Consider the following 21,525-nt stretch of genomic DNA (forward strand, 5'->3'; position numbering starts at 1 on the left):
TGTAACAAGGTGCAGCTAATAGAGCTCTCAGGCCTTCTCAGGTGATGTGGGGTTTATATACCCCCCTAAGAGAGACCAACCACAGAATGTGAATAATGAATAGAATGAAGCATTTGTGGACAACGCATGGCGTGAAAACGATTGGTCCAAATTTTTCAGCTAATACTTACAAAGAGTGAGCTTTCAAATGAGTTGCAAACCAAACACAGGTCTGCATTTGTAACAGATCCAGTGCCATGTTCTCAGTTGGGGGAAATCCATGCAGCTTGACTGACATCAGAGCAGTGCCAGTTTAAACGGGTTGAGGAGCTGGCCCATTATTTGTAATGAATAGTTTGACCAGATCTGTCAGTCATTCCGAGAATGGTAGGGTGGGAAGGAGACAAAAGGAAAGAGAGGACTTGTCTAGGGCTTGCTCAGGAAGGACTATCTAACTGCCTTTCATCTAATTGTTATCTACATTTATAGGCAGAGCTTGTACTACCACCTCTAGTTAAGATTGCCCTTATAAAAGACCTTCTTGTCGGCTGTTTGAAAACGTTACCAAACTTCAGCTGTTTGGACTGAAATTTTCCATGCTGGGTGTCTGCCTCAAGATGAATTTTCTTTTCAAGGTTCAGCTAAGATGTTCCAGTCATTTCTAAGAACAAAATTAGGGGAAAGGTGTTGTTTTGCTATGTTAAAAAGATCTTTTAGCTCTTTGGTTGAGAAGCTTGAGAAGGTGGGTCTCAGGTGCCATCCCTGCAAAAATCTGCCCAAATTTGGGCAAATTATAAACCTTTTTCAAAAAAATCTCTCTTTGTACATGCTATGTAGAGAATTGTCAGACTCTCTGAAGAGTCTGTCTGCATTGAGCATGCTCCAGCCCAGGGATGCAGCTGTTGAGTAGGTCTCTCCCTGCAGTTGCTGCTCCCAGGTGCTGGGGAATGCTGTGGCACCAGAACTGGGAAACTGTCTTTTCTGTGCTCTCAATGGTCCCCATGCAAAGTGTGTCTCTCTTCCGCCTTTTAGTGAAGATCCATATAAAGGATGACAATCTATTACTGCTGCAGATTACGCCTGTAGCTGAACTGGCACAGGTCTGTTTGGTGGATCTAAAAGTGACCATGTGATGAACCACATGGGGGTGTCAGCATCATTTTACATGATGGATTTTGTTCAGTTTGCTTTTTTAAAAACCTAGGAAATTACACACATAAAACTATATTGAAAAAGTCACAAGTAAGGTGGCAAAGTCAAGCACTCAAAAATTAGGAAATGCGATAATTAAGGTAGTCTGTGCAACCTTAATACTGTGCCCCTTGTGTGTATGCATTATGCTAAAGTATTTAAGGACATGATTAGATACTATTTTTTCCACGGGCCCCCTGCCTCATTCAGAGCACAGAATGGACTGTGAATGGATCAGAACTAGGTAGTGTAGGAGGCTGCAATCTGTAGGACTCCTGTTCCTTTGTTGCAGAAGTTGGAAGATGTTTGGTGACTGAGGCAGGAGACTGTAGGAAGAGAAAGGAGGGCCTCATGATTAAGGAACTTGAATCATAGAAATGTAGGGTTGGAAGGGACCTCAAGCGGTCATCAAGTCCAACCCTCTGCACTGAGGCAGGACCAAGTAACCCTAGACCATCCCTGACAGGTGTTTGTCGAGCCTGTTCTTAAGAAACACCAATGACAGGGATTCCACAACCTCCCTTGGAAGCCTATTCCAAAGCTTAACTCCCCTTATGGCTAGAAAGTTTTTTCTAATATCTAACCTACATCTCTCTGGCTGCTTTGCTTCTTGTCCTGCCTTCAGTGGACATGGAGAACAATTGATCACTGGTCTCTTCATAATAGCCCTTAGCAGATGTGAAGATTATTATTAGGTCCCCCCTCAGTTGTCTTTTATGAAGACTAAACATGCCCAGGTATTCAACCTTCCCTTACAGGTCAGGTTTAATAAACCTTGTTATCATTTTTGTTGCTCTCTTCTGGACTCTCTCCAATGTATTGAGTTTCTTCAAGTGTGGTGCCCAGAACTGGACACAGTGCTGCAGCTGAGACCTCACCAGAGCTGAGCAGAGCATGACAATTACCTCCCGTGTCTTACATAGAACACTTCTGTTAATACACTGCAGAATATTAGCCGTTTTTGCAACTGCATCACATTGTTGACTCATATCCAATTTGTGATACACTATAACACCCAGATCCTTTCCAGCAGTACTATTGTCTAGCCGGTTATTCCCCATTTTGCAGCTATGTGATCAGGGTGGATTTGCTTTAAATCAAATTGATTTAAATCACTAGTCAGGAAGACTCGATTTAATCATGGATTTCTATATAAAAGTGCATTCTTGTTGGTTGGTATAACCTTAATATATTCTTCACAACTCAGAGATAGATGTAGGTTTCATTTTTAGAAGGTACATAATATACATTTTAAAAGTGATTTATTTTGAAAACTTTTCAGATTAGTTTTACAGCTATATAAGAAAATGAAAGATTGTTTGGTTGTTTCATTTACCAAAGGTAATTGAAGCAGATATTTATGAAGTCATTGGGAGGTGAACTATCTCCAGTTCAACAGGTTAATCATTAATACTTGGAGGATTTTCTTGCCATGCTGTTTTAGGAGGAGAACATCACCAGACAGACATTTAAATGGTTTTATTTAACTAAAACAACAACCTTATGTATTCTGGACTTTTTCTTCAACAGCAAACACATAATATTTTAACAAAACAAGCATATGAATTTTTGAATGTAGTTAAACATTCAAGTTTTTTAAAATCAGGTTTGTTTTTGTTAAAATAGTTTTTAACTAAAATAGTTAGATGAAATATTTAAAAAAACAAAAAAATTAAATTGACTATGTCAGCCAGGTCAACATGAGACACTTAAAATATTGGGGACAAAAGGGGCAGTGACGTTAAAGTGCTTTAACGTGGGCTGTGTACAGGCCGGAATGGCCACTTCTTATGGTACCATTGTACCGGCCCGTACTGGCCCACTTTCACCTCTGCCCTAGGATGACTTTCATCAGGCCCTGCTGACTTGAATACATCTAACTTATCTAAATATTTAAAAACTGTTCTTTCCCTATTTTGGCCTGCATTCCTTGTCCCCTATGAATATTGTTTTGAGTATCTGGTCACCATAAACCTTTTTAGTGAAAACTAAAGCAAAGTAAACATTAAACACCTCAGTCTTCTTAAAGTCATCAGTTCCCCTTCCATACTAAGTGCAGGACCTACGCTGTCCTCAGTCTTTCTCTGGCTCCTAATGTAGTTAAAGAGCCTCTTCTTATTGCCCTTTTTGTCCCTTGCCAACTCTAACTCGTTTGGGGCCTTAAGTCTTTCTGATTTTGTCTTCAGGTGCTTGTGCTGTTCTTTTGTACTTCTCCATAGCAATCCCTTCTTGCTTCCACTTTTTCATAGAATATCAAGGTTGGAAGGGACCTCAGGTGGTCATCTAATCCAACCCCCTCCTGCTCAAAGCAGGACCAATCCCCAGATTTTTGCCCCAGATCCCTAAATGGCCCCCTCAAGGATTGAACTCACAACCCTAAGTGTAGCAGGCCAATGCTCAAACCACTGAGCTATCCCTCTCTTTCTGAATAACTGGCACCCCCAAATAACTTGAGTTCTGCCCCCCATCGCCTTTGAGCAGGGGACTGCACTGCCTGAGCTGCGCCTCCTGCTGGCCATTCGCAGCTGGGGTGGTGGCTCACTGCATCTGTCCAGGAACAGAGAAGCTGGGCGACACTGCGCCCACCAACAGGTGTCTCCTGCAGAGACAGCGAAGCTCATCTCACCCTTGCTCTTGAGTCCTACAAGAGCGTGACACCGCTCCAGCCAAAACAAACCCAGCCGCCCCCCGCTTAACCCCCCCCGTGAGCCGAGGCGAGCCCGGGCCTTTGGCAGCCGATCCAGGCGTGTGTGACCTAGATCCTCGGACGGGCGAGGTGAGAGGAAGGCGACGGCGCAGGAGCGCTAGGACCCGGCGGGCTCGGCCCGCCGGGGGCGGAGCCTGGGCGCGGCGAGGAAGGAGGCCAGTGGCTGAGCTCTCCCGGCAGAGACGGGGCGGGGGGACATCCCCAGACACACACGCCCCGAGCCAGGACAAAGCGGGGAGCTGGCGGTGCAGCTGGGGCGCACAGGGATCGGGGCGAGGCGGCTCAGAGACCGTCCCTCCGGGGGGCGCCGCGATGGAGCGGAGAGGCGGCGGCGGCCGGGCTGCGCGGCTGCTGCTGTCCGGGGACCAGCGAGGACCCCGCCCGGCGCCGGCAGCTGTAGCAACCCGGGGCGCTCGCCGCGCCTGAGCCGCCCCCTCCATCCCCGGCCCGCCCCGCGCTCCGGACCCGACCCGGCGGCAGCCCCGTGCCCGGGGCCATGAGGACCAGACCCCCCTAGCGGAGCCAGGCGAGCGGCGGAGGGGGCATGTCCCAGCCCCCCAGCGAAGCCAGGCGAGGCGGAGACCGAGCCCCGTCCGGGGGCCCCCCAGGGGCACAGGGAGCGAGCCCCGCCCGGGCACGCAGGGCCGATCGTCGGCGGGCGAGGAGAAGGGAAGGCGAACGTGTGTGAGGGAGCCGGGGGCTCGCCCCAGCCCCCACCCAGGTAAGGCCGCGCTCCGAGCCACCCTGGGTCCCAGATCTCCCCTTCGCGGCGTGGGTGCGGGTCCAGGTGGCGCCCAGCCGGACAATGCAGCGGCAGCCCCTCCCGCCGGGAGCCCCCAGCCCGGGCAGGGCCCTGCTAGGATAAGGAGGTCGCTGGGAGGCTGGAGACCCCCCCCCCCGGGCGGTCTGTCTGTCCCCCATTGTGCAGCTGCAGGCGGATGCTCCGGGCGGAGGCAGGTGCAGGGAGGGTTGGGCTCCCCTTCCGCAGCTCGCTCCAGCCCCCTGTTGTTCGTCTGAAGGGCCCTTTCCTTTGTGTCTCTCCTGTGTGCAAAGCCTAGTCCCCCCTCCCCCCCTCAATCGCTCCCGGGGGGGCTGCCTGCGCTCGGCGGCACCAGCCCCAGGCCAGCCAGCCATAAGGGCTCTGCCTGCACGCCCTAAATGCGCTAGATCGGGGCTTTGCATGGGGACGGTGCGAAGCCTCCCCCTGATTGTCCTGCTCTGGAAACCGTCCCCCCCCCACTACTGGCATGGAAATTGACATGGTGGGGAGTGGCGGTGAAACAGGGATCCAGCCTCTCCTTTTATCAATGGATGTCGATCCCGCCTAATCCTGATTTCCCCCACTTCACCCCATGTGTCCCTCCCCCTGCCCTGTAATGGGTACTTGAGTAAATACAGAGCAGCATCGGGTATGGCTTGGTTCGGGCTGTGGTTCTGTCAGGCCGTTTAGGATGTCAGTGAGCTGGTAGCAGCATCAGGAGCAAATTCTATTGTCCCTCCACCCCTGTGCTCTCCCAGAGCTGGCACAACCTCAGCGTTTGAATTGGTCTCTTCCATCCACTCACTGTAATCTGTTAGTACCTGCGTATCCAGGGGCCAGTGTTTGAGGTGACAAGTTCCCAGCAGTGTCAAGATCCTACATATTATGCACGCCTGTCTCCCACAGCAGCTTTCCTCTTTGCCACCTGTACTTCTCCTGTGAGTTTAGGGTCCTTGTAGCCAGTTTTTAGGTACAATCCTCCCGTACCTCCCCTTGTTGCCTTAAGTCCTCACTGCTGCTCTAGGAGGGAATCTTCAGCGCTGCCTAGGGCTACTTATTTGATCCCTTGTTTACCTCCCTTCTGTGAATCGCTGAAACTTTCTGTCAGATTGCTGCATGGATTTCAGGGCTTGGCTTTAGGGTGTGTGTGTGTGTATGTATGTATGTATGTATGTATAGCAGGAGGAGGGATTATATTCGGAAGTCCTCATATATCATGCACTGCCTCCTCTGAGGCTTTCTAATGCTTCCAGAAGTGCTCCAATGTTTGTGCTGTGAAACCCTCCTGGAAGAATCTTTTGCTATTGGAAACACTGTCCCAAAGATGGCCTGTCCTCCACCCCCAGGTAGGTAAGTCAAAGTGCCGAGCTGGCAATCTCTCTTGAGGGAGGAGTGCTGATTTTCAGAAGGTGGCATATCTCCTCCCTCCATAGGTGCAGAGCAATATCTCCATCATTACACACCTTGAGAACTGGCCAGGGCTGTTTTCTCCTGGCAAACAACATGCTGTAAATACTAGTTAATGGAGCCATTTAACAGCGGTCCTTGTGAGCTGAGGAGATAATATCTTGTCCTGGTGACATCTCCTGATGTCATTGGCCTTAAAGGGAGGTGTGTGTGTGGGGGGGGCGTGACTCACCTGCCCTTTGGGCCTCCCAGCACCTTCTTTAAGCATGGCAGGGTGATCACCTCCTGGGACATGTGTCGTAGAGCTAGATAGTTCTTGGTTTCCTCTCACTCGGTTCTTGGGCTCAGCCTTTCCAGGTGGCCCAGCTATTCAGTTGCTTGGGGTAGCTGGTGAGACAGGGAACGCAGCTGGTGTGGCTGTGACGTGCGTGGCCATTTATTTTCATTTCTGCCTGATGGTCCTGCTGTTGCTGGAGTCTTCTCTTCCGGCCTGAGTGTGCTGCTTGTCATTCAGCTTTGCCTGTACCCCAGGGATGGCATCCCAGCTTGGGAGGGGACTAGAGCCCAGTTGCTTGATTGTGCTGTATTGTCAAGGAACCAAATGATCTCAGCAGGGATCAGTTCCTATTGGTAGCTTATAGAAACTCTGAACCAGAGATGGAAACAGAGTGAGTCATGCTTGAAAGGAGTTGGAGCCTGAGTGGCAATGGAAATCCAGGGGTAAGGACTGGTGAAGAGTTTAGTGGGCTTTAGTTTTCCAGATGTGCCTTTTGAATAGTCACTGTGCAGTGGAGCCGTGAGGGAGAGCGTGGCTGTAATGGCTCCTGAGGACAGGAGAGTGATTTTGCTCTGGAGTGATTGGTTGAGGACTGTGAATAGAGGTGACTCTGTTGACTTGACGAAATTGATTGCTGGGATGGAGCTGATGGATTGGGCTAGAAAAGGCAGGAAAAATAAAAAAGAGAAAGAGGAGCAAGAGGCCATCTCCAGTGGCGCGATCGGAAGCTAGGTAGTGGCAGTCCAAGTGGCAGGCAGTGAAGGGGTGAGCTGCCCACCTGAACTGGACAAACAGAGGGGCGTAGCAGGAAAGGTGAGAGCTGATTGGGTTTTGTTTTTTATCTTCATTCTTAGCAGGATGCAGTGGAAAGAACCTGTCATTGAGCTAGAGTCTAGCTCAAGAATCAGCTCTGCTTTAGGAAGGGTGAGCGTGACCCAGTTGAATACCCATTGACCACCTACTCACCATGTGGCCAAATTGTGTCTGCAGAGGGTAGAAGCAACTCAAGGTGCTCAGAGGCCAGGGTTGCTGACCTACCAGATGGACAGCAGGGTGCATGATGTGCCTATATGGGGCTGGATCCTCAGCTGCTATAAACTGGCATAAGACTTTTGTTCTGATTGCTGTACTAGCTGAGAATCTGGTTCATGGCATCTAGAGACCTGCTGGAATGGGCCTGCCAATTACCTTCAGTTGAAGGCAGTGTTGGGATGGAAGGAGATCAAAGAAGCATGAAGAGATAAAAGGTAATAATTGGAGATATACCAATCTCCTAGAACTGGAAGGGACCTTGAAAGGTCATCGAGTCCAGCCCCCTGCCTTCACTAGCAGGACCAATTTTTGCCCCAGATCCCTAAGTGGCCCCCTCAAGGATTGAACTCACAACCCTGGGTTTAGTAGGCCAATGCTCAAACCACCGAGCTATCCTCCTAGGGAGCCACCATCTGGTATAGGCTGAGGAGGATAATAATTCCTCCTAGACCAGGGGTCGGCAACTTTTCAGAAGTGGTGTGCCGAGTCTTCATTTATTCACTCTAATTTAAGGTTTCGTGTGCCGGTAATACATTTTAATGTTTTTTTAGGTCTCTCTCTATAAGTTTATATATTATATAACTAAACTATTGTATTGTAAAATAAACAAGGTTTTCAAAATGTTTAAGAAGCTTCTTTTAAAATTTAAATTAAAATGTTGATCTTACGCTGCCGGCCCGCTCAGGCCGCTGCTGGTCTGGGGTCTCGGCCCTGCCCACATACAGTTGGTACCTACCTTCTCTCTGGTTCTGGCCCATTCTCTTCCTCTCTCTGCACTGAGCTGAGGGTGGGAGTGGACCGAGCACAGGGCTGGGGGTGTAAGGGTCTGGCCAGGAGCTAGAATGAGGGAGGGGGCTCAGGGTTGGGGCAGGAGGTTTGGGTGTGGGGCACTTACCTGGGCAGCTCCCATCTGGTGTGAGGGGTGCAGGTGGGAATGTGTGGGGTGTGTGTGTGCAAGAGCTCCCATTTGGTGCTCAGGGTGGGGATGTGGGGGGTGCAAGAGTCGGGATGTGGGGGGTTCATGGGGGTGGGGATGGATATGTGAGGGGTGCAAGAGTCAGGGCTGGGGCGTGTGAGGGGTGCAGGTGTCAGGGCGGGGGCTGGGTATGTGTGGGGTGCCAGAGTCAGGGCTGGGGTTGTGGGGTGAAGGAGTCAAGCAGAGGGCTGGGTGTGTGTGTGGGGGTCAGGGCTCAGGGCAGAGGGCTGGGTGTGTGTGTGGGGGTCAGGGCTCGGGGCAGAGGGCTGGGTGTGTGTGTGGGGGTCAGGGCTCAGGGCAGAGGGCTGGGTGTGTGTGTGGGGGTCAGGGCTCGGGGCAGAGGGCGGGGTGGGTGTGTGGGGGGCTCAGGGCAGAGGGCTGTGTGTGTGTGTGGGGGCTCAGGGCAGAGGGCTGGGTGTGTGTGTGGGGATCAGGGCAGAGGGCTGGGTGGGTGGGTGTGTGGGGCTCAGGGTAGAGGGGTGGGTGGGTGTGTGGGGACCAGGGCTCAGGGCAGAGGGCTGGGTGTGTGTGTGTGGGGATCAGGGCAGAGGGCTGGGTGGGTGTGTGTGGGGGGGGTCAGGGTAGAGGGCTGTGTGTGTGTGGGGGGGGGTCAGGGCTCAGGGCAGAGGGCTGGGTGTGTGTGGGGGGGGTCAGGGCTCAGGGCTCAAGGCAGAGGGCTGGGTGTGTGTGTGTGTGTGGGGGGGGGTCAGGGCAGAGGCCCCCCCCCCACTCCTGCGGCCCCCAGCCGGGTCACCCACTCGGGGCCCCGCGGCGCACAGCACGAGCGCAACTAGTGCTCCCCAGCAAGAGAGTCCCCTCTGGCTGTGTCTGGAGGAGCCGCTCCGGAGGTATGCGAGCTCCTTGCCCCAGGGCTCTCTGCCCACCACCGATTCCCGCTCGCCCACACCTGCTACGTGCTCAGTGCCGCCCGGCCGCGGGGCTCTCTGCTCCTCCCAACTCAGGAACAGCAGGTACAGGTCCCTGGCCGCGGTCGGGTGCCTCCTCCTGGGGACGCTCAGCAGCCGGCACTGCTGCTACCGCCGCTGACCTCTCCTGCCTCCACTGCCCCCGCGTCCTGTTGCCGGGAGTCGGGACTGGGTCCTGCAGCGAACCCGCTCCCCCGGCGCGCCGCCAATCCACCATGGCCACCTATACCAAAGCGGCCCAGGTGAGCGGGCCCCTCCGCGCCCCCGGGCAGGTCTCCTCGCCGGGTAAGGGGATGCGGGAGCCCATGGGCAGGCCACTGAGGCATCTCCTCTCTCGGGGGGTGCGTGCTCTGCCCCTCACTGGCTGTGTGTCCTCGGGACTCCGGCAGGCAGCAGCGCGCCATTAAAAATTGTCTCGCGTGCCATCTTTGGCATGCGTGCCATAGGTTGCCGACCCCTGTCCTAGACTGAGCAAATCCCTCTGGGCGAAAGAGAGAGAGTTGGTGCATTGGCTGGATGTTGCTTTTACCAGGTGTAGAGAGAGCTGGGTGCGGGGTTATCGGAGGGGGGATGTTGGATCTCATGAGCTGTGTAAAGTCTCTTACAGAGACTTGGGGCATTGGTGGGCATGGTAAATGGCGGCACTAGTGGCAGGCACTAGTAGGACATGGCACCTGGGATCTGCCTGTAGATGCTTAGAAACAAGGCTGAGGTTAGGGACTTTGTGCGCTGAGATTCTTCTAGTCCCACATGCAGGAGGATAGAAGAGCCACAGTTTGTGGCTCAGGGGAGGGACCGAGTTTGTGGCTCAGGGGAGGGAGCTGGCAGGTATAGAGAAGCTCTCTAGTCAGACAATGGACATCATCAGCTGGGGACATCAGAGATACAAGTTCCACTGCAGTATGTATCCAGTAGAATGGGCTAGGATTGCCCTGCAGGAAGGGTAGGGCGAGGACAAGGAGGAATAATCCAATAAGGTATAACAAGAGTTTCGGCAAAATGGGCTGTCCTGTTACAAATCACAGCTACTATCAGCTGCAGATCAGCTGGGATGTTTGAGACATACCTGGGTGAGCTGGAAAGGCTGGGATTGGGGTAAGATCTCAACACCACTGGCATTTCTGTGGTGGGAAGGGAACGATTAGCGAGATGCTCTGATGAATAGGGAGCAGGGCTATAGCCTAAGGATCCATGCTACAGAGACTGCTCGAGTGATAAGAGTAGGAGACCCAAACCCATGATGCAGGTCACAAGAATACACATTTGGTAGTCAGCCTCCACATCAGAAGAGTTCTGGTGAGGTGTCCTGGTCATCAGTGCATATAAAGAAGAGGTCAGCTACCCTGATGCTTCATCACAGAAGATAATGGGCGAATACCTATCATGGGAATACTCTTCACGGGTGGTGAAAGTGAGACCTTGCCAGAGAAGATGGAAGAATTGGGGGTGGTGGGGTTGAAAGAATACGAAATGATTGTGTTCCCATAAATCACCAGCACTGGAAGTCACTCTTCAGAGTGTGCTAAAGAATGGAGAACTGAGCTAGTAACAAAGATTCGTAATTTATCATTAAAAAGTGCTGAGAAGCCGGAGGACTGGAAGGCAGCCAATGCTGTGTCATCTCTATAAAAAGGTGCCACACTAAGGGTGTGCTTGGAAATAATAGGCCAGGGAAAACAGTAGAGAAAAGCTATGGAAGAGAGAATTGCAAAGCATTGAAATGAGTGTAATAGTTTAGGGATGGCTTCCATAAGAAGAAAGGTGTTTGTCTCACCTGTTAGCACTGAATGATCAAACTAGTGGGTAGAGCAGAAATGGTGGAGATCAGTTATTTTCTCTTTCCAAAAGCTTCTGGGGAAGAGCCTTATAAGATGCTATTCAAGATCCCTGATAACCATGGGGAGAATGGTGAAGTCCTGTTGCTGATTAAAAGCTGACATGAGACATGAAGAGATCTCATTGGGGGGAAACATTACATATGGATGCCCTAAGGGTCTGTACCAGGACCCGTATCCAATATATTTATTAACCTAGAAACGGGGGCTGGGTTCCAAAGTGGAAAAATTTGCTCCCAACACAGAGAGCAGGACTGAGAGCTCACATACACCAGTGTAATTGCATTAACTACAAAGGAGTCACACCAGATTTACAGCGGTGTATGAACTGAATCAGGCCCTATATGGTTTAACTTAGTTCAGAGGCATTATGAGGCAGGCTCTCCAGAAGAATCTGGAAAAATCAGGTGATATGAAATTCAGCATAGAAAAATGCCAAAGTTGTGCCCATTGGAAGGAACATAGGACAGTGCCCTGCTATCACAGGCAACCTGTGTTTCCTGTCAAGGGATCATTGAAACTACTCGACCACTCCTTGAGGATCTGAATTGGTTGTAACTTCTACAGAGAATTATCTAGGCATCATTGTGGACAGCACAATGAAGCTGCCTGCTCAATGTGCAGCAGCCATGAAAATGGAGTGGATTAGATGTTAGCGTGACATAGGAAGGGGATGGAGAATGATGCAGAAAATGTTATAACATCATTACCTTGAACAGCATCACATTCAGATTTAGTTTTGTCTAGTGAGTGCCATGTACATGCTCCTAGTTCATCATCACACGAGAACAAAAGTTCACTGGAAATTAAAAGGCAGCGCACTTAAAATGGATGAAGAAAGCTGCTTTTTGAGGGGAAGTTGTGGAACTTCCTGCTACAGGATATCACTGAGGTAAACAGGCTAGAAAGATTAAGGCATGATTAGACCTTTATACAGGGTGAGGAAGATGGTCTTGGAATGAGACTCAGTCACTGGATAGCCAGTCAAGCAATCTGATTTCCGTTCCTGGCTCTGCCACACGCTTCCTGTGTGACCTTAGTCAAGTCACTTAATAGTTTGGTGCCTCAATTTCCCATTTGTAAAATGGGCATAATACTTCCCTACCTCCCAGGGGTCTTTTGAGGATAAATGTTTTGAGCTGCTCGGATATAGTGACAGGAGCCGTATATGTGCCAAGGCAGATAGAATAAGAATAGCAAAGTTTGAGACACTGGTTATGAGGACTCTCAATCCAAATGCCTCATGACATCAGCTTGGGTCAGGAAGAAATATTGCCCTATGGTATATTGCGTCTGTAGATGCTCTCTTTGGGCAGAGATGGTTATACCATCCTCTGAGTTACCTGATATTAGTGATATGGACCATTTGTCTGCCCCAGTGTGGCAATTCCTATGAATCGGCCCCTGTACAAATATCGAATCTCTGCTGAGATGCAGTCTAGTCATGTTATCTATAGAACATGACCTGTCCTGGTGAGTTACTCTGCTGCCCACTGTACTGCTCATGGCCAGCCAACCTGACCATTAGTATCCATGACATCTTACTGACCGGGCTTTCATGATACCATAATTATGAACTGAAGGGTTTTTTTCTCCTATGCTCCTAATCAGTTAATTAAGTACAATATCCACTGAATGCCTATGTTTTCCAGGGGCTATACTGCAATATTTATGCTTATGTCTGTTTACACTGCACATATTCTAATCTGTGAGGGTCTATTATGTGGCTGTTAATTTTTGCTTTTGGGATGAATCCTATGATACAAAAGCCTTATTGGAAATTACTTATGCTGATTCTGAGTTACCAGAAGAAGCAGTGTAGAAAATGGTATTGGCAAATGACAGGTAGAGATCCCATAATCCATGAGCAGGAATTGAACCCAGATCCAGTGGCCAGGGAGCTAGCCTAGAACTCAAGGCATGTGGGTTAAATACCCTGCTCTGCCACAGACTTCCTGTGTGACCTTTGGGAGGACACTTAATCTCTCTGTGACTCAGCTGCTATCTATAAAATGATGGCACTTCCCTCCTCAGAGAGGTGCTGTGAGCATAAATACATTTAAAAATTGTGAGGTGCTCAGGTAACGGGCCGGATCTGTACAAGAGACAGCTGGCGTGGCCTACCCAGGGGTGGGTTAGAGCAGGATCTTTGAAATCAGGCTTGCTCGTGGCCTCAGAGAGGCCATCATGGTAGGGAGTCAGTGAGAAACCAAGGGCCAAATATCCTGCTGGTTTAAACTGGTGGAGCTCCATTAACTCCCACCAAATTGTGACAGATTACAGCAGCTGAGACTTTGTCCCCAGGAATCTGTCAGCATGGAGATGGGGCTGGAAGGTTGAGATCAACATGTCCATTGGACAAGGATTTAGGGACAAAGAGGGACAGTCTCGGGGGTTTGGTGCCAGGACATAGTATGCTGAATCTGTGCCTTAATTCCCTCCAGGAATTGCTGTCATGTAAATTTTGCAGATTACCAGATTATTATTGTCTGTATTACAATATTGCCTCGAGGTCTGCACTGAGATCGGGGCCCTGTCGTGTCGACTGCTGTACAAACGTTTAGGCTACGGCTCTGCTTTCAGCGGCATGTAGAGTACATACTCTGCAAACCCAGCTAGCACGGGTGTGTAAAGAGCAGTGTGGCGGGTGAGGCATGGCTTAGGCGAGTTAAGCAGAGGCCCTGCTTGCCTGAAGCCAAGGATATATACCCCACATGGCTCTCTGCATGCCCAAGCAATGCTTCCCATGTCTACACTACTAGTTTTAGCTACGCAGCGCCCCACTGTCTCAGCCTCTCCCTGCTATAGTGAAAGACTCCAGCAGTGGGGAAAGGCTCCGGCAGCTCCCCGCTGCTGGAGCCTTTCACTGCCATGTGTACCCATAACAGTGTGTGGACTCAGCCTGCCTTTCACTGCAGAGCATAGCTCCATGTACCCTACATGTCACTACGTGTAGACAAGGCCTTATGGAGGGACAGTTCTTGTCCCAATGAGCTTGTAGTCTAAATAGACAAGGGCAAGAGCAGGAGGGGGGATATAGAGGCATAGAAGTGATGTGACCTACAGAAGGTCAGCAGTCCCAGGACTCTAGTCACACACCGCACTGCCTCCCTGACATATGCATATAGTCCCTTTTTTCCCCACATGGTAATTTGTGTTTTTTTTTTTTAACAAAGCAATCAACACTAATGATTATAGTTGCATCCATGGAAAAAAGAGGAGGAAAGAAAAACACAAATCATTATACAAAGAACAGATATGCTGAGGTGACCTATAGTGAAGGTTGCTGCTGAAAAGGAAGGAAGGAGGGGATGTGGTTTAACAAATGGAGTGGCACAGCAGGACTCCTGGGCTCTGCTTCTGTTTCAGCTTGTGACTTTTGTGAATGACTTTGCCACTCTGGGCCTCAGTTTCCCCGTCTGCAAAATTTAACCTAGCTGTTGTGAGATTGAATTAATTAATATGTGTAATGAGCTGTCCGATGGAATTTGCTAGGGAAGTGCAAAGTATAATTATTTATTTGTGTGTGTGTGTGGTGGGGGGGACGGGACCCATCTTTGTGGAGGGCTAAGTCAATTATCCATGTACAAACCTACCTAGCTACTGACTGCCCCTTAAGACAGAAAAGAGCCCAAGAATATCCAGCAGTAAGAATATGAATGTAACTAGTATTTACATGGAAAAATTAATAGAGCTGGTTGGAAATTTTTCATCAAAATAGTTTTTTGACCAAAATATGTGTGTTTTGGTTTGAAATCGAAGCATTTAGAAAACTGTATTAATTTCAGTGAAATGTTTTTTAGAAAACAAAACAAAGCATTTTGATAATATCAAAACTCCTGTTCCATCCTTTTTTGGAACATGACACTTTTTGGTTTTTTTTTTGTTACAAAACAAATTCTGGGGTTTTTTTAATATAAACAGATTTTTAAAAGTTGAAATTGGAATGAAATGTGTTGATCAACCTGAAATAATTGTTTTTTTTCCAAGATTTTGTTTTGCAGGAAATTTTGAATTTTTGGGGTATGTTGTTTTGGAACTTATATACAAGGAACATTTCCCCCAGGAACACTTTCCCTAGATGAATTGTCGACACTCCCCATAACAGCAACAGTCACTTAGGAGGAACATAGCAAAAGGGCACAGATATGTTGCTACTAATGAGGGTCTACTGCAGGGGTCCCCAACGCGGTGCCTGCGGGTGCCATTGCGCCCACAGGGGCATCTTAATGCGCCCGCGTCCCGGCCTGGGGACGCCTCTCGCTGACGCCACTTGCCGTCGACAAGTGACATCATCGAGAGGTGTCGCTGCCGAAATACCGCCGAAATTTGGCGGCATTTTGGCGGGTGCTCCACCGCCTGAGTGGTCCTTCGGCTGGCACCCGCCAGCCAAAAAGGTTGGGGACCACTGGTCTACTGCATTTCCCATATTTCAGAGTAGCAGCCGTGTTAGTTTGTATCAGCAAAAAGAACGAGGACTACTTGGGCACCTTAGAGACTAACAAGTTTATTTGGGCATAAGCTTTTGTGGGCTAAAGCCCACTTCATCGGATGCATGCAGTGGAAAATACATTAGGAATATATATACACCTCTACCTTGATATAACGCAACCTGATATAACATGAATTCGGATATAACATGGTAAAGCAGCGCTCCAGGGGAGCGGGGCTGCGCACTCCGGTGGATCAAAGCAAGTTCAATATAATGCGTTTTCACCTATAATACGGTAAGATTTTTTTGGCTCCTGAGGACAGCGTTCTATCAAGGTAGAGGTGTGTATATATCTGATGGTATGGCAGAGGCTTGTTCACCTGCACATCTACTAATATGATGTATGCCATCATGTGCCAGCAATGCCCCTCTGCCATGTACATTGGCCAAACCGAACAGTCTCTATGCAAAAGAATAAATGGACACAAATCAGACGTCAAGAATCATAACATTCAAAAACCAGTTGGAGAACACTTTAATCTCCCTGATCACTCAATTACAGACCTAAAAGTCACAAATCTTCAACAGAAAAACTTCAAAAACAGACTCCAACGAGAAACTGCAGAACTGGAATTAATTTGCAAACTGGACACCATTAAATTAGGCTTGAAAAAGGACTAGGAGTGGATGGGTTATTACACAGAGTAGAAACTATTTCCCCATGCTAATTTTCCCCCTACTGTTACTTGCACCTTCTTGTCAACTGTTTGAAATGGGCCATCCTGATTATCACTACAAAAGTTTTTTTTTCCTCCTGCTGATAATAGTCCACCTTAATTGATTATTCTCCTTAGAGTTGGTATGGCAACAGCCATTTTTTCATATTCTCTGTGTGTGTGTATCTCTCTCTCTCTCTCTCGATATATCTTCCTACTGTATTTTCCCCTGCATGCATCCGATGAAGTGGGCTTTAGCCCACAAAAACTTATGCCCAAATAAATTTGTTAGTCTCTAAGGTGCCACAAGTACTCCTCATTCTTTTTATGTTTCCCATATGCGACTGTTGCTGTTATGGGGAGTGTCGACAATTCATCTAGGGGAAAGTGTTCCTGGGGGAAATGTTACTTGTAAGTGTTGGTTGCACTTACAAAGTGTTGCTGCAAATAAACGTCAACTGTAGTGGTATTTCCCACAAATTGGAATATCCAGTTTTCACCCATCTTTAAAAATTAATGGTGGATTAACTGATTTGGATCAAACAAAGCTAAACTGAGGCAGGTCGATTGGAATTGGATTCAGGAGAGCTGAGTTCTAATCCCACTTGTGCCTCAGATCTACAGTGTAGCTTTGGGTAGATCACTTTGCCTGGTCCCCCTTCCATCATTTGTTTCTCTTGTCGGTTTAAACTGCAAGATCTTTGGCTCAGGAACCATCCCTTGTTATTTGTTTGTCTGGTGTCTAGTGCTGTGGAGCCCTGATCGCATCTCAGACCTCTAGGAGCTTCTGTAATACAAACATATATTGATTATGTGTATTGTGATGGAACCCAGAAGTTTCAGGGGCTTGCGATCCCCATTGTGCTAGGTGCTGTACGAACACAGAACAGACCGTTCCTGCCCAGATAATTGAATCTGTTTGGAGGTTTGACATGGGGTATATTTTTTCCTTATTGTTTCATTTGTGCAGTTCTTGGTTCCAACCAAGACCGAAATCTGGAATCTAATCTGGTCTTTGTCTAATCTCTCTATGGTCTAACTTCACCAGTTCCAGTCCTGTTCCATATAGACAAGCAGCTCCATAACTAAAACAAACATGCAGGCACTGGTACTGCTGAGCAGCTTGAAAGGAGCCCAAGAATGCTGTGGCTAATGGGATGAGAAGGGGTCATTCTCCAACCTCTGGTCCCTCTAGGTCAGGACTGAGGCACTGGCAGATGCTGGTGTTGTGTGAAGCATGCCCTGCACGTGTTGAGAGAGACTTCTCCAGACACTCCAGGGTGTTGCTCTGGCAGCTTTCCTGAACACTCTCAGCTCACACAGACACCCACATTAAATACTGATTTACACAGCCCTGCTACCCTACAGAACAAGGACTCGTGCTCCGGGAGATGAGCTGTGTGATAAACTGCCCTCGGTCTTTCTCATTTCAGCAGGAAGCGAAGGGAAATGTGCAGACAGCTCCGGGTGGGGAAGCACAGCTGGGAAGCTGGAAGGGCTGTCTGCTTTGCCTGTTGTTGTTTCTGTTACTGGGCTCTGAGCACTAGGAGCTGTCCAACCCCAGCATGAGAGACAGCCCTAAATAGACAAAACAGAGGAGCAAAGCAACTTGCTTCAGATCATGCAGTGGGTCAGGGATCAAACTGGGACTAGAACTCACATCTGCAGAGTCCTAATCTAGTGTCCAACGCCCTAGGCTAGGCTAGGCTATGCACTCCCTTCCCTGTCCTAGTGGGATCTGAAGTTGTGCAGGAAATACCTTGTAGGTTCCCAGCTTTTGCTGGACTGGGTTCAGGTCAGTCACTACAAGCAGATGCCCTGCCCGTGAGTAATTAGCACCTCAGTGGTGGGGCAGCTCTAGGAGGGTGCATGAGGCTTGTATTCTCCTATCTCAGGTTTGCTAAGGGGGGTGGATTGCTTTACATAATCCGCTGCCTTTCAGATCCACCAGGTGGGGCTGCAAACCAGCACCTCTGGGGTTCAGGCTGATGGAGGAAAGCTTCTGTCCAAGCCATGGTCATGGAGCAGCCTGATGCACAGCTGGTCTTAAACAACAGGCAGGTGCTTTGTTTAGATCCCCCCCACAGGGAGTGAAATTCACCCTGTGCAAAGGACCAGCATGAGGCCTGGCCACTTGGAAGCTACCCAGACACTTCAGTGAGTACAGAATGGAGCTGCCCACCTCTGCCACTATTCCACTGCCCAGGCCCCAGAACGGTGCCATCATCGCCACTTGCATTTAAATACAAACCTATGGGGGGCAATTTCAAAAGCGCCCTGGAGAGGTGTGGCACTGACCCATTGAAAGCCAAGGGGAGTTAGGCACCTGGCTCTAGTTTTCCGCAGAACTCATCCCCGACAGCTGTCACTTACTGCTCACCTTCAGAGCTTTCCTGCAGGCAACTTTCTATACTCCCTCCTCTGTTCTCAGGCAGCTGTCTCATGACGCTCTCTCTGCCTGTCTGTCTCACTTCTGGATGCCCAGATGAGATCTCTTAAGCCCAATTAGGGGACAGATGATGAATCACAGGTGCACTGGTCCCTGCTGCCTTTAACAAGGGGTTAGTGACCCTAGCCCACAGGGCCATCTGCAAACATCACAAGAGCCAGCAAACCAGTTTAATGATGCTGAGGAACTCTGGGGTTCTGCTGTGGGGTCTGGTCAACAGGGCTCCACCTACAGGCAGTGTAACCAGGGACACAGCTCATTACACCAGCGTCCAGGACTATGGACTAGCCAGAGATTCTGGTGGCTCTTCATAGAGCAGTAGGTGCTCCAGGGCCCATTGATCTCAGGGACCCCTCACTCTCCCATGGCTGTGTCCGAACTAGGGTCCGTTTGCCATTCAGCTCCAGGGGTGGGAGTGTTGTCTAAACAGGGCTCGAGGCAGCAGCCCTGCTCAAGGCAAGGCTACACAACACAGTGCCTAAAACACCAGCTGCCGTCCAGAGCTCTGTCCACTAGGACTCCCACCACTGCAGCTCTACCAGTGATGGCAACAGAGGGCGGTGGGAGCAAAGGGGTGCTGGTGCAGATGGAGCCTCATTTCCCTCCTCTCCCCCCAGCTGCTGCGGTTAGCGATGGCACTTCTGCCATCAGCTCCCCCAGTGGACACGTGCGGTGCTCTAGAACTTGCACCTGCTGATGGGCCATCAGAGCCCAAATCTTCAGTAGTAGCTGTAGCATGGAGGCAGGGGCTGCTGGCAGCAGAAGGCTCAGAAGTGGGAGGCTGTGGGAGCAGAGCTTTGCCTGGGGCTGCGGGCCCCCTGGAGCTGGCACAAGAGTGTCCGTCTTGGTCAGGCTGGCCCCTGATACAGCTGCTGCTATCCCTTGGGCCAATGGTCTCTTTCTAGCTGAAGTTTCCCTGGCTTTGGGTGGGGTGACAAGGGATTGTGTTGCATCATCTGGAGTCTCCTAGCTAGGCCTAGGTAGACAGTGAACATGGTAGATCTCTTCATCATGTGATCAGCGGGGAGCAATAGCCTACCTATAAAATAATTTCACCAGAGAGAAAGAAGGAAGAGGCCAAAGCAAGGGACAAGGAACTGAGACCTCTGGGTTCTATTCCTGGCTCACTGTTCTGTTCACTGCCTCACTGTGTGGCATTGAGCCCATCACTTCTGCTCTCTGTATCTCAGTTTTCTCCATGTGTACTGGGAGATAATGCTCTCTCCCAGAAGATGCAGTCAGGGACATTGCTAAAGTGCTTTGAGATCCCCAGGCGGAAGGTGCGTGAGAATCAGAGTATTTCATTATTGTTATTGCTTTGGGGATAGGCACCTAATAAGTGGGTGTAACAGAGACAGACCGTGAGGTGAGAGTTCAGAGATGAAACCAAAACTCCGCAGATGTTAAAAAGAATGGGCCCAATCCTTGTGTAACCCACCCTCTGTTGACCCAATGGAGCTGCAGCAGTTCACACCAGGTAGGGCTCTGGCCCAGTTTCTGCCCTCTCCCATGGCACAAGCTGTAATTCACACCGTCTGTAGCAGGTTTCCAAGGCAGGTGTTTTTTCCTTTCATTCCCTTCCCCAGGGAGCTCTCACCCCAGACACGACGTCTGGTTTAAGCAGTCAGGTTGCTGCCTTTTACCCAATTTTCTGACTGGATTGAGTGAGGGCCAAAGAGCTCAGGCAATGTGGGGGTTGATTTATTTCCCCTGGCCCAAGGTCACCTGGCGAGGGTCTGGGCAGTGCCACTCTCATACAGCCCAGCCTCACTGAGATGTTTCCATTAGCATCTGCCTGCTCTGCTCATGTTAGATCCAGCTCTGAACCCATTGACTTCGACTCCATTTAATAATCAGGTTGTTTCCTGGCCTGTAATTTTTTGATTGGTGCTGAGGTTTCCCACCCTGTAATTGACAGACGCTCCACCCCTCCCTGCTGGTGTTCTGGGGGGAGCTTTTGTCACAGGGTCTCCAGGGCTGTTAACGAGTTGCCAATTACTTACTGGCAGAGCTGAAATACTGCTGCACCTAGAGGTTAAAAACCTGTTGCCTCTGAATGCTGGGGAAGCATTGGGGTTTAATGTCTGTCTCTAACCCACTGCCTCATCCTTCACACCAGCACCTTCTGTGGGAGCCAAGCTGCTGTCCCCTGAAATGGAAAAGCCTATTAGGGAGTCCAGACCATCTCTGTGGAAGGGATAACTCTCAGCCTGTGCCTCTGAGCTATTGGGGATCTGAGCCTGTGCGGGGTAGGTGGCAGACTCCTAAATCCTGTTAAGTATCCCAATAGCCTTCCTCGCAGCCCTCTTTCCCAGGGCGTCGGGAGGGGGTGAGATGAATACAGTGCACTGATGATAATGCAGCAGGTGACAGAGGTGCACCTGGTGCTGGACAGAAGTAGGTCAGCCCCAGACAGGTATCAAGTGTCAGGGCACAGATGAGCACAAACAGGGCAAGACAAGGCAGAGAGTGGCCTGTGCAGGAGGTGGCAGGAGTCTTGATTTGTCCTTTGGCAGCCATAGGCGTTGTTTTACTTCTGGGTTTGTTGGGGCAGCTACAGCCAGGCCAATAGGACTGGGGGGGGGGGGAGAATTCTGTGCCTCCCCAAGGCTTGCAGGGCTGGGCCCGCTGTGGGGTCACTGGTGGCCCGTTGGGCCGGGCATCTGCCCCGGTGTTTGTTTGGGTCTCACACAGAGACTTGTTTTTGTTGTTGTCATTTTTCCGCCCCTGCGGCTTTGCGCCCTGGGTGGCTGCCCCGCTCGCCCTGCCCTGGTTGCAGCCTTGTGCTTTCTCATCCTCCCTCACTCTGGGTCTGGAGAACAAAAGGCCTCATTTGTG

General features: G+C 49.9%; 1 protein-coding gene across 3 annotated transcripts in view; it reads left to right on the top strand.

The window, feature by feature from the left end:
- SBK1 (SH3 domain binding kinase 1) overlaps positions 1–21,525 on the top strand; it is an 80,879-nt gene that overhangs the window by 27,614 nt on the left and 31,740 nt on the right. Inside the window, exon 1 of one of the 3 annotated variants that reach the window (XM_039493105.1) lies at positions 4,073–4,598. The exons of the other annotated variants lie outside the window; for them this stretch is intronic. The gene's annotated coding sequence lies outside the window, so the exon portion shown is untranslated. Of the gene's footprint in view, positions 1–4,072; positions 4,599–21,525 lie in introns of those variants that run through there. 3 annotated transcript variants of the gene reach the window in all.

The sequence above is a fragment of the Mauremys reevesii genome, linkage group 10 (assembly GCF_016161935.1).
Source record: "Mauremys reevesii isolate NIE-2019 linkage group 10, ASM1616193v1, whole genome shotgun sequence".
NCBI lineage: Eukaryota > Metazoa > Chordata > Testudines > Geoemydidae > Mauremys > Mauremys reevesii.